Raw genomic sequence first — 15,323 nt, 5'->3', positions numbered from 1 at the left:
CAGAATGGGAGAGAAATTAGTAATGAAGGATGCACAGCAAACCATTAGCTTAGCTGATGAGCAGTGAGGTAGTTCAGTGGTTTTCATGTTTGCCTGTGAAAAGAACTTCATCCACACTGAATCAGAGCATTACAACAGTGTACCTGCATGTTTCACATATACCAGCATATCTTCTAAATATTAATTCCATGATAGTACAGTAGTCACGTGTGAAACTCCTGCATTCAACCCGTCTTCTTTTTGTTTATCTAACATGGAAAAAAATTAATTCTGTCTGAGTTTAGTTAAATGAATGTATTTGGTGTTGTAGCTTCCGGAGATCTGTTCACAATGCAAAAAGGTAAAACGGGCGTCTTTGCCCTTCACTCAAAGTACATGGGCACGTGTTGACAGTAAAGCAATGGTGCCGCAGTAAAACAAGCTGTGGAGCAGGATAGTTCACTGTGAGTTCACAGCGGTGCAGCGTACATACACTTCTTTGCAACCAGTGAGCTTTACCGTCTCCGTTGCCAGCTGCACTCAAACATCCTGTGTGACTGTGGCCTTCAGTGGCCCTGCTGCAACACAGTTCTGACTCACAGTCACTGACTGCCTGCACCAGGGTCTGCTCAAGACAGTCAGCCTGCATTTGGGGAGTTCTCTGATGTTTCTAAGAGGTGTCAGATTAACTTGTGTTTCAGTTTCCAATAAAAGCTCCGTCTTCACTAGCTACCACAGAAAAAGAAAGTTGACACTGCTTGTCCATATCAGCATAAAAGTCATGAGAAATGCTGCTGCTATTTATTGAAAGTAATTGTAACAACGCTTCTACTTTTGTTTTTTAAATAAATGAATTTGATCAGTCCTGTTCCTTCTTCAGTTTGCTACTGAAGCAAGCTTTTTCAGAAATGCGTCAAAGCAAAACAGAAACAGCTTCACTTCTAAAAATAAAACTGCAGCTAGTAATGATCACAACTTTGTGCATGTCAAGGCGCACCACAGCCGAGGAGTTTTGTTGCGTACATGTGCATCAGGCCTGGACTTGTATGGGATGTTGCACAAAGAAGTTATGCATCTCCTTCTGTGCCACTATGTGGCATTAGAGAACACCCACTGATCTGACATCATGCTGCTATGTATCGTCTTCATGGAGACTGTTACTCATCAATGTGCAGATGTGTTTGTGCAACACTTCTTATCCAGCAAGAGATATATGAGGTGGAGTGGATCATAGATATTAATTCAACATCAAAACTCACCACATCACTATTGCAACAGTGGCAAATGAAAAGTCGCAGTTTTGATAATTTTGTATGCCTAAGGTTCTTAGATGACAAAGATCTAATTTGAAGTCACTCTGGTAAATTTTCTGGGAGATTTTTTTTTTAAGGATTTGGCCTGTATATTGGAAAAATTGAAATTTACTGCGGCAAAAAAACGTGAAAAAATATGAAAAATCCATCCAGTGTCTATACACCACTTAACCCTCACTAGGGTCGCGGGGGGGCTGGAGTCTATCCCAGCTGACTCAGGATGAAGGCAGGGGACACCCTGGACTGGTCACCAGTCTATCACAGGGCTACACTTAGAGACAGACAACCAAGCACACTCACATTCACACCTATGGACAATTTAGAATCACCAATTAACCTCAACATGTTTTTGGACTGTGTGGGAGGAAGCCGGAGACCTTCTAGCTGCGAGGCGACGATGCTAACCACCGAGACACCTTGCAGCCCAAAGAAGAAGATGATTTTTAAAATAAATTCAAATGCAAAATGGCTGACTTTCTGTTGGGTTTAGAGAATGGCTCCAAGAGGCTTTTCTGTAAGTCGTGGGGTGTTACACGTGGCTTTTAATTTCGTACATGAAGGTGAAACATTGCACAAGCAACGAACGAGCCAGTTTGCCAAACTCAGGTTTAAAACCCATTAAAAATGATTTGATCAATATGATACTGAAAACTCATATTACTTTGTATAACGTTGTATTCCAGCGGTCTGTTTATCTAATTCTTCTTTCCTTCTCTACATAGACAGTGTTTTTGTACAGCTGAATTCCCAATAAAGTTGTTGTCATTTACTTCTTTTTATGTTTTTGTTGTCAAGCAATAGAACGAGTATGAAAAAGGAAAATGTGGCTCATTAGGGTTACATGATAACCAAGTTGCTGTTCTGCACCACAAAAGTTTTTATTTCATGACTGCAGCACTGTCTGATAAACTCACCACACAGGAGTTACAGACAACTGCTGTCGGATAAAGGACAAGAAGAGCTGCTTTAGCCGCTCTGTGCTTCTAAAACATTCACCCTGTCGATGCATCACTTTGCTTAGCTTTTCACTTTGTTAAGGGATTTAATAGAAAGAGGTTTCTTTTGGAGCTGCACTACTGACTTAAACGATAACAGCTCTTTTTAAATCATGTTGGAGCAGTTTATTCTTACAGTTTTGTTCTTTAACATGTAAATTTGTTTCCATATCATATTGTGCTGTATGTGACAACAATGAATTGCAGTTTGTCAAAAAAAAAAAAAAGAACTTGTAATAGAAAATGAAATGGTCTTTTTGTTTTTTGCAGAAAAGTTGATCTTCTTCTGACTAATCGGTAGAATAGTTGATATATAAACTGACAGAAAACAAGTTGTTAGGAACGGCCCTTGTTCACTGGCAGTTCTCAAGCATCACAAAATGCGATCATGATGGTGTTTTCTAACCAAATTAAACATGGATCTGTTTAAAGTGAAAGGTACAGATAACAAACATACAGCACGTCATTACTTGGTGGTGGTACTGTGATTCAGTCCTGACTTATGGATGTACTCTAACCAAGCATGAGGTATCCGAGTTACAACAAACATACCATCAAAATTCAGTGTATCTTCAGGCAAAAGCATCTAATAAAAAAGTCACACTTCTGATACCTTTCCAGAGCTCCAGACTGTGACCATTTTGGTTGTATTTGCGACCGTATTTTTAAAGGTGTGTACGACTTGAAATTTCAACTGGTTGCATTCATGCGAGTGCACGGTGATCATGAAGCTGTTTTGGTGTCACTGTAACCGGCGCAGGCAGCTACTGTGTTAACCACAGTGGTGGAAAGTAGCATCTCTATATCTTCGATGGACTGTGGTATCTATATTTAAAAATGCGCTCTATCATGAGATGTGGAGCGCATCTGCATTCACTGTTTTCTGATGAGAGGAACAATGTATGTAGGTGAGCTCCATATTTTACAAAAAAAAAAAAAAACTCTGTTCCATTTAAGACATATCTGACACTAGAACACCTCAGTTGAACTCTTTTCAAAGTATTTTTCGGTCACACACCTGTCTAAGCACATGTCAGCCACCAAGCAGCAGCTACCACAGCCTGCAATGTGGGGCATTCAGGGAACATCTGTGAATATGTGACATCATGAGCTCCATAAAGTTGTAAATACTGAGGTTACGAAAATCAGCCTCAGTCAGAATGATCCGATATCAGAGTCAGTCACCTTTTCTCAGCCTTAATGAGTTACATTCCCTCCGGTCCAAACCACACTAAAAACAGATACCACAAGAGGCAAGAGCCAAAACAGAGCATTTATTCATGTCAGTGGGTCACAGACTTTACACACCCGCTGACTGCACCGCTACACACTCGTTTACACTCAAGTCCTGGAGTCTCAGTTATCATTCATTCAGATGCACACTTCAGAGTCATGAGAAGGTAGTTACAAAGAGACACAAGCCACGCACACAAACCTCTCAGCATAATTTTAGAAATCATAGCAACCCAAGTGCTACCAAATAAAAGTCAGTTGGTCAAATTCAGCTGTATTTACATTAACCCCGAATCGTGTGTCATCTCAGGGCATTTCACATCCGGAGGTCAAGACCTCAAAATATTATTGAGAGAAACCCTGCAGGATCTAAAGTTAGAGCTAATTTAGACAAATTTAAATGAAGTAAAACAATATAAAAGGCACATTTAAAGGTAGTTAGAAATAATATAGACAGCAGCTGAACTGGCCTTCCTGGAGGGCACCGTACAACACCTTCAGCACCGGGCACTTTTAGGGACCACGGGGACCTTATGTAAATTTTATTTGCTATGTCCAGTCTTATTTGTGCTCTGCTATCAAATCTGTCCTGTTCTGGAGAGACAGATTAGACAAACAGAGGCTAATCCTGTGCACACGCAAATCTCGTCCATTTTTATTATTAGTGAGTGAAATCATTAGTGCTTTCCGTTCAGTGAGTGACTAACGGGCTGTCCAGCTCCAAAATCAATGGCCAGACAGTAAAATAAAACAGTTACTTTGTCCTGTCCAGGCTCCTCTTTGTGGAGATACACCGCCACATTTAGAGATGACTGACTCACCAGATATTGAAGTGGTATTTAATTTGTTAACATCTTTTTGACCTCTAACTGTTCTTGTTACAGGACCACAGTGCTGACTGTTACAAGTTTTCAAGACCCTCTTACAGTCTGCCAAAAATCGTGCTAAATACCCCGTTTTCTAGGCCTTCGTACGTTCTATAAGGACTACCCGGATGTTGTTAGTGTTCAACAGGAGCCCCAAACTATGTAGCTTCTCTGCTACCTCCAGCCCTGCAGAGGAATTCAACAGTGCATTCCTCTGGAATTCCAGCATCAAAACACAGGCAGAGGGAGAGAAGACAGAAGAGAGGCTTTATTCAGCCTTATTTCACTGGCAGCCAACATGAGAACTAAATGCAGCCAATCCCAGCAGAATACAGGAATGTGAAGATGGAGAAATTCTGGGGCAGAGGGAAGATAACATCAGGTCAACTCAAAACAAAGCTGCTTGGGATATACAGTGCATGCTGCAACTATTTAGGTGGTTACACACAGTTTTTAGGCTCTGTACTGCAGAACATTCATTTAGGAGAAAAATATACGTTGACGTTATGAGTCCCATAACTAATCACATTTGATGAAATAGCAATAGTTGACACAAAAAGCAAAGTTTTTCAATTCAAATAAGTATTGGCTGACCACTAAAATACTTAAACAACAAAAATATTTCTTTGTCATCTATATTTACTTGTATTTTTCATCTGTCTTCTACATTCACACATTAGTTCAAACTCAAAGTGCAATTAAAGCGATTATATTCAACATTTGAGGACTTTTTGTCTTAAAACTCTTTGTTGCACTGTTTGCACACCCCCGTGCCCTGAGCTGCCTCATGCTGCAGGATCTGTCAGTTTCTTTCTTCCCATTCATTGTGTAGTGAAACGCCCCACATCGTGTTCTGGAGGGTCACGGGACGTAGAGGCGTAGTGTCGCTCACGAGCTCATTTACATAAACTAGATTTCAACTTTGTGCAGATTTGGCAAAATCAGCCCTGTGGACACGCAGCATCAGGCCTTGATAAGAAAAAAATGAGATTGATATTAATGAAATACAGACATGCTATTTATCCGTGGTATATCCCTTCCTGTGCATCATTCCTCTGCCTCCATGGGCAGCTCTTCCTACATCACTGACATCTGAATAGTGTTGCCCTGTACAGCGCCAAACATGACATCTGTCATCTGTACATCTGAAAACAAGGTCCATCAGTGAGAAGGACTGTTCTCACTTTGCTAGTGTCCAAAGGAACAGAAATGTTCCCCCATTGGAGCCACGACGCCGTGCTGCCGTTGGATCAATCCTGGAAGGTGACAAGATCACAAAGCAGCTTCCCTGAACAGATTCCTCACAGTTCGATCAGATTCACTGGTTGTTCAAATCTACAACTTCATCAGCAGTCTCTGTAGCCAATCGCAAATGATTACGCAGAAGGCAGCATTTATATTTTTGTTAAGCGTTCTTGTTATTTTACAATCAACTATGATTGTGGCAAGTGTACATTCCTGTATTATTAAAAGGCTAGCTACTCACACACTGTCACACAATTCGGTTAATTTAATGAACAGAGACATGACAGCTCTGTCTTTCACTGCCTTGGACTGCTCACCAATTACTGTAAACTGTCAGGGGAATATAATAAATTGTAATTATCTTTGTTTACCCATGTAGTGCCTGCAGAGCTTCTACTGGGACTAAAACAGGCCTACTGTTTGTAAGGTTATTGTTGTCAGGAATGAAAAGAGCAATAGAAAAAATTCCCCCAGTAAAAGCAATGTAACTTTAAATAAATCTAATTTTATATACATGTTCCTTTTTCCCCCTCGTGGATGAGTGGGAGACCAGGATTTGTCACCCATTTTTTTACAAAGCATCCTCAGGCAAATGTGTTTCAAACTCTGTAACTTTCTGTGATTACTTGCACGTGTATCTGCGAGCTTAAGTCACTACTGGGTTGATATTACAAACAAAAGTAAAGACGCAGAGTTGTGCTCCTATACCTGCTTTATCCAGCAGAGGGTTGCTAGGGGCTGGACCCTACACCAGCTGACAGCGGGTGAGAGGCGGGAAACATCCTGCACGAGTCCATCCCAGCTGATGCCCACAGACAGATAAGGGCCGGTGTATAAAAAGCAACTCAGCACAGGAAACATTCCCCTCCTCAGGCCTTCTGTAAGTTACGTGCTGTCTGTAATGCATTGTGGCCTATATAAGATACTAAGCTGTTCTAACATAGTGGCCTCATATGTGAGCACACGAGCAGCTGCTGCGTCAAGTATTAAAGGAAGATCCATTTTTTACCTGAAGACAATTCACACGTGTGTTTGGTAAGTGAAACAGAATGCCAGGTTTTATGTGAATGTATAGACAAGCTTCCTATTCAGCATGCCAGTTTTGCTGGAAAAAAAAAAAAATCTAAATAATTCACAGGCTTCATTATTAATTGCAGATGTTTTACTACTTCAGCAAATCCCACCTCAAACTTCAATCGAGCAGGGCTTCCCTTCCACTATGAACCACTGTGTGTCAATAATCACAAATACTGACTTCTTTATCAATATCTCTAAAGACCCTTGCTGTTTATATGATCTATAAATGAACTGCTCTGGTCTGACTGAACTCTCCAGGCATTTGACACAGACGCGGGAACTGGCTCAAGTCTAAAACAAATGATTTCATTTGTTTTAGACTTGAGCTGGAGTAGTGGCAGCACATGTTGTCTTGACCAAATATGGCTGAGTTAAAAGACTGCAGTCCACTGCAGCACACTGGAATGAAAAGCAGGTTTCCTTAACGGGTGTCAGGGCAGGCCGTGATACAACACGTTGACACCTTTCCAACTGAGCTGCTAGTCTATAGGCTGGATATGTGTGGCTTGTGGATTAGCTGCAAATATTCCCAGTTATTCTCGAATTTCACAATTGTTATTATTATTATTCCATCCTTAAAATATGGTCTGCAGACTAAATGGTATATTGTAGGCCTGATCATTTTAAGGGGAGATATCTAAATGTAATTTTTCTGACAGATAATGTGATTCTGATTTGCTTTGCAATATAATGTTTAAAAGTCAAGCTATAGTTGTACATTCATGAAAAAAAAAACTGGTGATGGGGCATTACCTCATAAGACACCATCAAAATCTTGACTATTGCAGAGGGAGGATGGCATGAAGTTGTAAAGTCATTAACACAGTCGTTTAAACTCTGGGTCTAACACTCAGCAGAATGTATGAGGCATGGCTGTAAAAAAAAAAAAAAACAGGCTTAAACTGTTCAAACCACAGTGTGTGAAAAAAAACACGTAGTATGCAAAGAGAAACATCTGGAACTGTACAGTCACCGGCCACTTTATTAGGTACACCGGTTCAACTGCTTTTTAACGCAAATATCTAATCAGCCAGTCACACTGCAGCAACTCAATGCATTCAGGCACGTAGACATGGTCAAGACGACCTGCTGAAGTTCAAAGAGCATCAAGAATAGGAAAGAACGGCAATTTGAGAATGTGGCACTGTTAGTGATCTGACTATTTCAGAAACTGCTGATCTACTGAAATGTTCACACACAACAATCACCATGGTTTTCAGAGAACAGTCTGAAAAAAAGAAAATATACAGTGAGTGAAATGAGAAAGGCCAGACTGGTTCGAGATGATAGAAAGGCAGCAGTAACTCAAACAACCGCTCATTACAACCAAGGTATGCAGAAGACTATCTCTACTGCACAGCACATCAAACCTTGAAGCAGATGGGACAGAGCGGCTGAAGACCACACCGGATACCTCTTCTGTCACCTAAGAACACAATACTGAGGCTACAATTCGCACTGGCTCACCAAAATTGGACAACAGAAGATTTGAAAAACGTTGCCTGGTCTCATGAGTCTCGATTTCTGCTGCAACAGTCAGATGGTCAGAATGTAGCATAAACAACATGAAAGCATGGATCCATCCTGCCTTGTACCAACAGTTGAGGCTGCTGGTGGTGGAGTAATGGTGTGGGGAATAGTGCATTTTGGGCCCCTTAGTACCAATTAAGCATCATTTGAAGGCCACAGTCTACCTAAGTATTGTTGCTGACCGTGTCCATCCCTTTATGACCACAGTGGATCCATCTTCTGATGGTAATCCCAGCAAGATAGCGCACCATGTCACAAAATTCCAATCATCTTAAATTGGTTTCTTGAGTATGACAATTAGCTGACTGTACTCCAATAACCTCCACAATCCAATGGAGCATCTTTGGGATGTGGTGGAAAGGGAGATTCACATCATGGATGTGTAGCCAACAGATGTGCAGAAACTGCAGTATTCTATCAAGTAAATATGGACCAAAATCTCCGAGGACTGTTTCCAGCACCTCATTGAGTCTATGCCACGAAGAATCAAGGCAGTTCTAAAGGCAAAAGGAGGTCCAACCTGGTATTAGCAAGGTGTACTAAATAAAGTGACCTTAATGTATGCATGTACAACTGAAACCAGACGTTTACATACACTGTATAAAAGGACACATAACCTTTTTTTTCCTCACTTTCTGACATTAAATGTGACCAAACTCTTCCTGTTGTAGGTCAGTTAGGATTACCAAAATTATTTCTATTTGCTAAACACCAGAATAATGAGAGAGTGAATTTTTTTACTACTTTCTTCAGAGTCAGACATACACTTCCTTAGTATTTGTAGCATTGCCTTTAGTCAGGTTTGTTGGCCGCCTTGCTCCACACGCCTCTTCAGCTCTGTCCACAAATTTTCTAGGAGATTGAGTTCAGGGCTTTGTGATGGCCACTCCACACTGACTTTGTTGTCCCTAAGTCACTTTGTAACTAATTTGGTGGTATGCTTAGAGTCATTGTCCATTTGGTAGACCCATTTGCGCCCAAGCTTTAACTTCCTGGCTGATGTCTTGAGATGTTGCTTCAATATTTCCACATACTCTTCTTTCCTCATGATGCATCTATTTTGTGAAGTGCACCAGTCCCTCCTGCAGCAAAACACGCCCACCACATGATGCTGCCACCCCCGTACTTCACAGTTGAGATGGTGTTCTCAGGCCTGCAAGCTTCCCCCTTTTCCCTCCAGATGCAACGATGGTCATTATGGCCAAACAGTTCAATTTTAGTTTCATCAGACCACAGGACATGTATCCAGAAATAAAGGTCTTTGTCCCTGTGTGCATTTGCAAACTGTAATCTCGCTTTTTTTATGTTGCTTTTGGAGTAATTCTCTCTCTCGCTATTCTGGCATTAAGCAAATAGAAATAATTTGGTAATCTCAACTGAGCTAAAACTTAAAAAGTTTAGTCAGATTTAATGCCAGACAGTGAGAAAAAAAAAAAGGATATGGTGGTGTCTTTTTATACAGTGTGTGTAAACTTCTGGTTTCAACTGTATGTATGTACACACACACACAGACACACACACTGATTAACAGTGTTTAACTGTTGGCAAGTGACACTCATTTTTGTATCTCTCTCTCCCTCCCTCCATCAAACATACACTCCTTGCTTGTTGCCAGACTCTTCAAACCTGGACTCATCAGTTCTCAACACTTATTATCAATCTTTCTTTGTCCATTTCTTTGTTCTTTTGCAAATGTCACATTTCACTATGTTTCTCTTTGCTGCTATTCTGACAACAAGTCCTTCTTCTCCTAGTTTCTAACACATTTCTTAAGGACATGTTGCACCATTAGACATTGTGGTGTTGATCTTGTGACCTTTTTCTCGTGAGTTCTTCTTTCGGTCCTGCAGACTGAGAATTTTGAGTTACTTCACTTGTCTGTCTGAAAGTTTGTTTTTCTACCTCTCCCCTTTCGGTTCTGGTGTGAATTGATGGCATCATGACGGACTAAAGTGTACTTTACAGTGCTTGGACAGCTTCTCAAGTCCTTGGCTATGCAGCGGTAACTCCAGCCAGCATCAAAAAGGGCCTTTATTTGAACCCGTTGCTCACTCGTTAGTTCCTTTTTTCATCTCAGCCTTGTTCAAAGAGCAACGTGTGCTTCAAGGCTACTCCGAGAGGCTTTGAATTTATACCAATTGGTGGTGGGGCCACAAAACCCTGATGTCACCAATCACTCGATGAGCAGGACAGGCCTTGTACAGTCAAAAGAATCACACAGCCACTAGTTTTTTCACACGCTTTGAACACTGCGGCTTAAACAATGATGCGGCAAATTTTTGCGATTTTTACGAATTTGCCTCAAGACGGAAGTGACATTGAGAACGACAACGAAAGAGAGACTGAGGAAGTGTGTGATGAAGTGATTATTCTGAGGCTGTTCAATTCCGACACTGAAGAAAACGACTTTAGTGGTTTTAGTGTGAGGAAGATGACGACAGCGATCAATTAGTGACTGGCGACTTTTCCTGGAAGGCTACTGTATTTTTTATTTTTCTAAACCAGCCGTGTTACAGGCACTGTTAGAAAAAAGCATTTACGGTACATATTTGTGTATATTACCGGTACGTATTTAATTAAAAGTTTTAAAAAAATCTTTCTGTGTAACATTTTCCTGTGTAAATATCTCATTAGATATTTCATTTGTTTCATGGGTATTTTAACGGCCATTCAACAAAAACAACTGAAACCTCTTAAATATGCCAAGTGTTCTAATCATTTTGGCCACCACTGTAATATATATACGTGTCTGTTTTACAATTAACACGAGCACTGACAAAGAAAGAACACTGGTTAGCGTTAAGAAATGAGAAAAATGAAATTATTACCATGAGAAGAGCCAACAATTACTCATTTGCAGTGCTAACATACCAACACTACATAAAGACTTCACTTTGTGACGTGGAGCCATGCAAACACTTCCAAAGTGTCAAATTAACTGTTTTATTTAGTGCATGCTGACTTTGCCATGTAGGAATCACAAACAGGCCTGTGCTTCTAGAGTAAGATGTTTTGTTGGAACAACAATAAGGTTATTAAGGTAAAACGGAGCTGGTCATTAAGAGTTTTATGTGTTAGAAGCAGGATTTTAAATTCGATCCTGGATTTTACAGGGAGCCAATGAAGAGAAGCTAATACAGGAGAAATATGATCTCTCTTACTGGTTCCTGTCAGAACTCTAGCTGCAGCATTTTGGATCAGCTGGAGGTTCCTTAAGAGAGTTATCGGGACATCCTGATAATAAGGAATTACCATAGTCCAGTCTAGAAGTTATAAATGCATGGACTAGTTTCTCAGCATCCCTCAGAGACAGGATGTTCCTGATTTTGGCGATACAGCAAAAGTGACATACATAATCAGTTTATGTTTAACATGAAGTAACTTTTCTTCTTCTTTCCAGTCAGGAATGACAAGAAAATTCCACTCGGTCCAAGGATAGATCACATCCTGTCACTGTGCACTGTGAAAGGGTGTCTGAGCACAGCGAAGCATGCCACTGTATGTCAAACCACCAGTTACAGCCCTATTGGACAATGCCTTAGATTCCTGACTGTTTTTGGTTGGTGAAACGAAGATTTCATAACACGCCTTGCTGTGGGTGGGCGTGGCTGCAGAGTTGCATCAGGCTGCTTGGACCCTGTTATAATTGCTTACAATTCTAGTTTTTGTTTGTTTTTGTGCCAGTTACAAATCAGATCATTTAAAATCAGAGCTACAGAGTTAAAAAGGCAGTTCTCTCAGATAGTATGCCCCGTAGCTGGGCCAACAGTCAAGACGCAGCCCTCGTAGCAGTCCAAAGACAAGTTAGGACTGATGAGGGAATTTCAGTTACCTCAACTGCCTCTACCCTGCTGCTATGAATGCACAAGTATTGTTCCAGGCTAAATTTCCAACTTCACAAGCCAGAAGATCTTTTAAGGGAAATGACACCCAGCTGCTTTAACCCACAAAAACGCTGAAGATGCCTCGTCTTTCTATCGACACTCAACTCCAAAGCAGTGGAGAGATATGTGCAGTGTGCGCAAGCATGTTAGAAAAACCACACGCACATAGCTTTCATTAGTGTTTGGTGTATTAATTTGGGTTTGACGGGTGTCATGCTATCGGAAGATACAGTGGGCGGTGTGTGTATAATAAGACTGTGAAATATATCAGAATACACTGACAGGCAGGAAAATATTTTTGCATTGTTCTGGCCTCTATAAAAGCAAAAACTGACAAAACTATACATTTGTGTGTTTGTTAGTTTTAATAATACCTTCACTTTAGTTTACAAGCAATTGTAAAATAGCAAAATATTTTAATATATGGTTTAATACCAGTGTTGGGCCACTAATAAGCAGAACTACAATACGGTGTCAAAGTTTGTATCTACTGTGAAATGCTGTGAAGTGAAGATGTTTTCAAAAGTATTTTGTTTTTGTCCATCTATTCACTTTATACGAAAAACCCAAATTGAGTCAGTCGTGGTGTAAACAGCAGCAGTTCTCTTGGTTACCCTTCCACACAGTTTTTGAAGGTGTTGGCAGGCAGAACTCACCACAGTTCTTTGTGGGTTTAGGCTGTCTCAGTGTCTTATCTCTTCATGTAATCCCAGACTCACTCCATGCTTGCTTTCCAACCCTTGTTTTACTTTCAGTAGCTGCAGCTGTCCTCACAAAACCCAAACTGCTTCATGCAGTATGCAATACTACTCGGTCATACTGCTTCATCATGACATTGCGTCTGAAGCTTTGACTGTTTTGCTGGTTTATCTGCTGCAGTCGGTTGTTCAGTTGTACAACAGAAGCCGTCGCCTGTCTGTGTGCTCTTGGTGGCTCAAGCTTGTTTCTACTAATGCAACTCTGTGGTTTATTTGATGTGTCTATGATATCTATTGCTGTGCAAAGGACTGTGGGACAGAAGGTCAAGAAAAACATGCTGGCTTGCACATGCACTGCAAAATGAGACTGTAGAAGGACATCTTAGTCTTTTTGGAACATGCATTTGATAAACTGTGTATGGGGACAAACTCAATCATTTTCTGGCGTTATGTGGTGGTCAGTATAGGTACAGGAGTGCAGCCCATCAGTTCCCTTTATGACTCTCACGTACAACCCACGTCGTCGACATGATGCGCCGACATCAACATGTGGCCCAGCGCTGACACTGAGCACTCTAACCCGGCTAACTGGTCTGTGATCACTTCCCCAAAGTTCCTGGCAGGATGTGACTGACAGCTTATTAGACCAACAGAAGAGCAGCTGAGTGAATCCCTGCCCCTAAAACATTTGCCCAAGTTAACCTGAAAGAAAAACAAAACAGAACAGAGAAGCACAAAGGACACAACTAGACTTTGTGAACCAAAAATAGGAAATGAAATGCAGAAGACAACGCATGGGAACAGTGATTATGGATGAAACTCACATTTCTTTGCATACCACAGTGTGGTGCTTTGTCATTTTTTAGCAAGTAGGAACCTGGTGTTTCTGTTAATGTGGGATGGCCCCACATATCAGACTAAACCAAGCCAGAAGCCCAGCAGCTGCATGGAGGCAGCAGCGCTCAGCATCAGGCCTCTCAGTCTGCTGCTGCCATCAACGCTTTCTTCTTTAAACACAAGCCTGTCCTCTAGCTGATTACTGACAGCATCTAATTATCCAAAAGTAAAGACATCTCGCTGCAAATTCCTTCACTCCGTTACACACACACACCACAGTGGTGTAAGAATTTACACCCGGAGGCTACATTTCCTGTCCTGCTTGTCTGGCAGCTGCTTCCCAGCCAGCAGCGCGCTGATGGTGCTGCTGTGAGTCCGGGTGAGCAGCGGCCTCAGCTCAGCAAAATACGGAACTTTGACACAGCAGCAACATTTCACAAGACGCGACAGGGAAGAGACGCGGACGCGCCATGAAGTCTCCCCGCGCCAGACTTCTTCACCACAAACTTGAACAAAGTGCGCAGGAGCGCAGGACGGAGGCTCCGTGCGTGGAGCGCGTCCTGCGTGTAGCTACCCTGTGGGTGAGCAGACAGCCCGTACACTAGCAGGCCCACGTCTCAACAACTTTCTGCCTCCACATCGAGTGTGGTGACGTCAGGACTCGTCGAGAGAAACTTTTCAAAGTGAAGCTTCAGTCTGACCTGGCAGCGATCCTCTCCGGCGCACGACCCTGGACCGCTGAAATCCCGAATTGTTGACGGTTTTGCAATTACTGCCCGACAGAAATCAAGTTGTCTGCAAGGGGAAAGGCCACAAAGCGACTTTGTCTCGTTCCCCTCCCTATCCGCTCTGCTCTAACTCCACCCTGGCTGCAGCGGGGCGGCGCGCCTCGGAGCGGCGCTATGCAGGCGGGTCTGGACAACTGCAAGAATCCAACATGGATGTTGGTGCCAGGTACACATGCATCATGACCAGTCCTGTCGAGGAGACAGGTCAGAACGGTAGCAGAGGGCTGGAGCTCATACAAGGGCGTAAAAACCCACCAGCCCACCGTCCTGTTCCCTCCTGACCGGTAGATTGGTGCAGTGTTCCTCTCAAGTCGTTTCCTGGATGACAGCTGAGATCAGAACACGTTGTTCTGAGGTGTGTTGGTGTCACAGTTTGACGGACCACATAGTTCTCAGAGTTTCCCTTACAGAGGTCACACAGAGGGTTTGACCTCGACAGTCACTGATGTCCAGAATATGAAGCAACAGGAAACACTTCCTCTGTCATGTGTACAAATGTAGAAGGTCTTTAAAGAGCAGATGTGGGAGGAGAAGCCTCCATCAGTCTGCTGAGTTATCTACATCCTCATCCAGTGACAGCCAGCAGTGCATGGATCATTTCTGTCAGTTGGTACATATATTAGTATAAGTGTAAAAAAAGGAATCCTGTGAAAAATGTCTTGTCAAAGGATTCCTTTTATTTATTTTCTGGGCATTATGAAACAATAAAGTTTATTTCAGGATTTATTCCACAGCCCTATTTATTTGTTTGTAAAGGATTCCCACAGAATTGATCTCTACATTTAGACTATTTTAAGGTTTGAATGCAGATCACCAACTATTTAAATTCTCAAAAAAAAAAAGCTTTAAATTGCAGAAATGCTGCCACCATGTGGAAC

General features: G+C 41.8%; 1 protein-coding gene across 1 annotated transcript in view; it reads right to left on the bottom strand.

Moving 5' to 3' along the window:
• tln1 (talin 1) overlaps positions 1 to 14,530 on the bottom strand; it is a 76,532-nt gene extending 62,002 nt beyond the window's left edge. Inside the window, exon 1 of the mRNA XM_008288811.1 lies at positions 14,359 to 14,530. The gene's annotated coding sequence lies outside the window, so the exon portion shown is untranslated. The remainder of the gene's footprint in view (positions 1 to 14,358) is intronic.
• Positions 14,531 to 15,323: the final 793 nt, after the last annotated feature.

Source organism: Stegastes partitus, unplaced genomic scaffold, assembly GCF_000690725.1.
Source record: "Stegastes partitus isolate 25-593 unplaced genomic scaffold, Stegastes_partitus-1.0.2 Scaffold575, whole genome shotgun sequence".
Classification (NCBI taxonomy): Eukaryota; Metazoa; Chordata; class Actinopteri; family Pomacentridae; genus Stegastes; species Stegastes partitus.
This window is presented reverse-complemented; position numbering and strand designations above follow the sequence as displayed.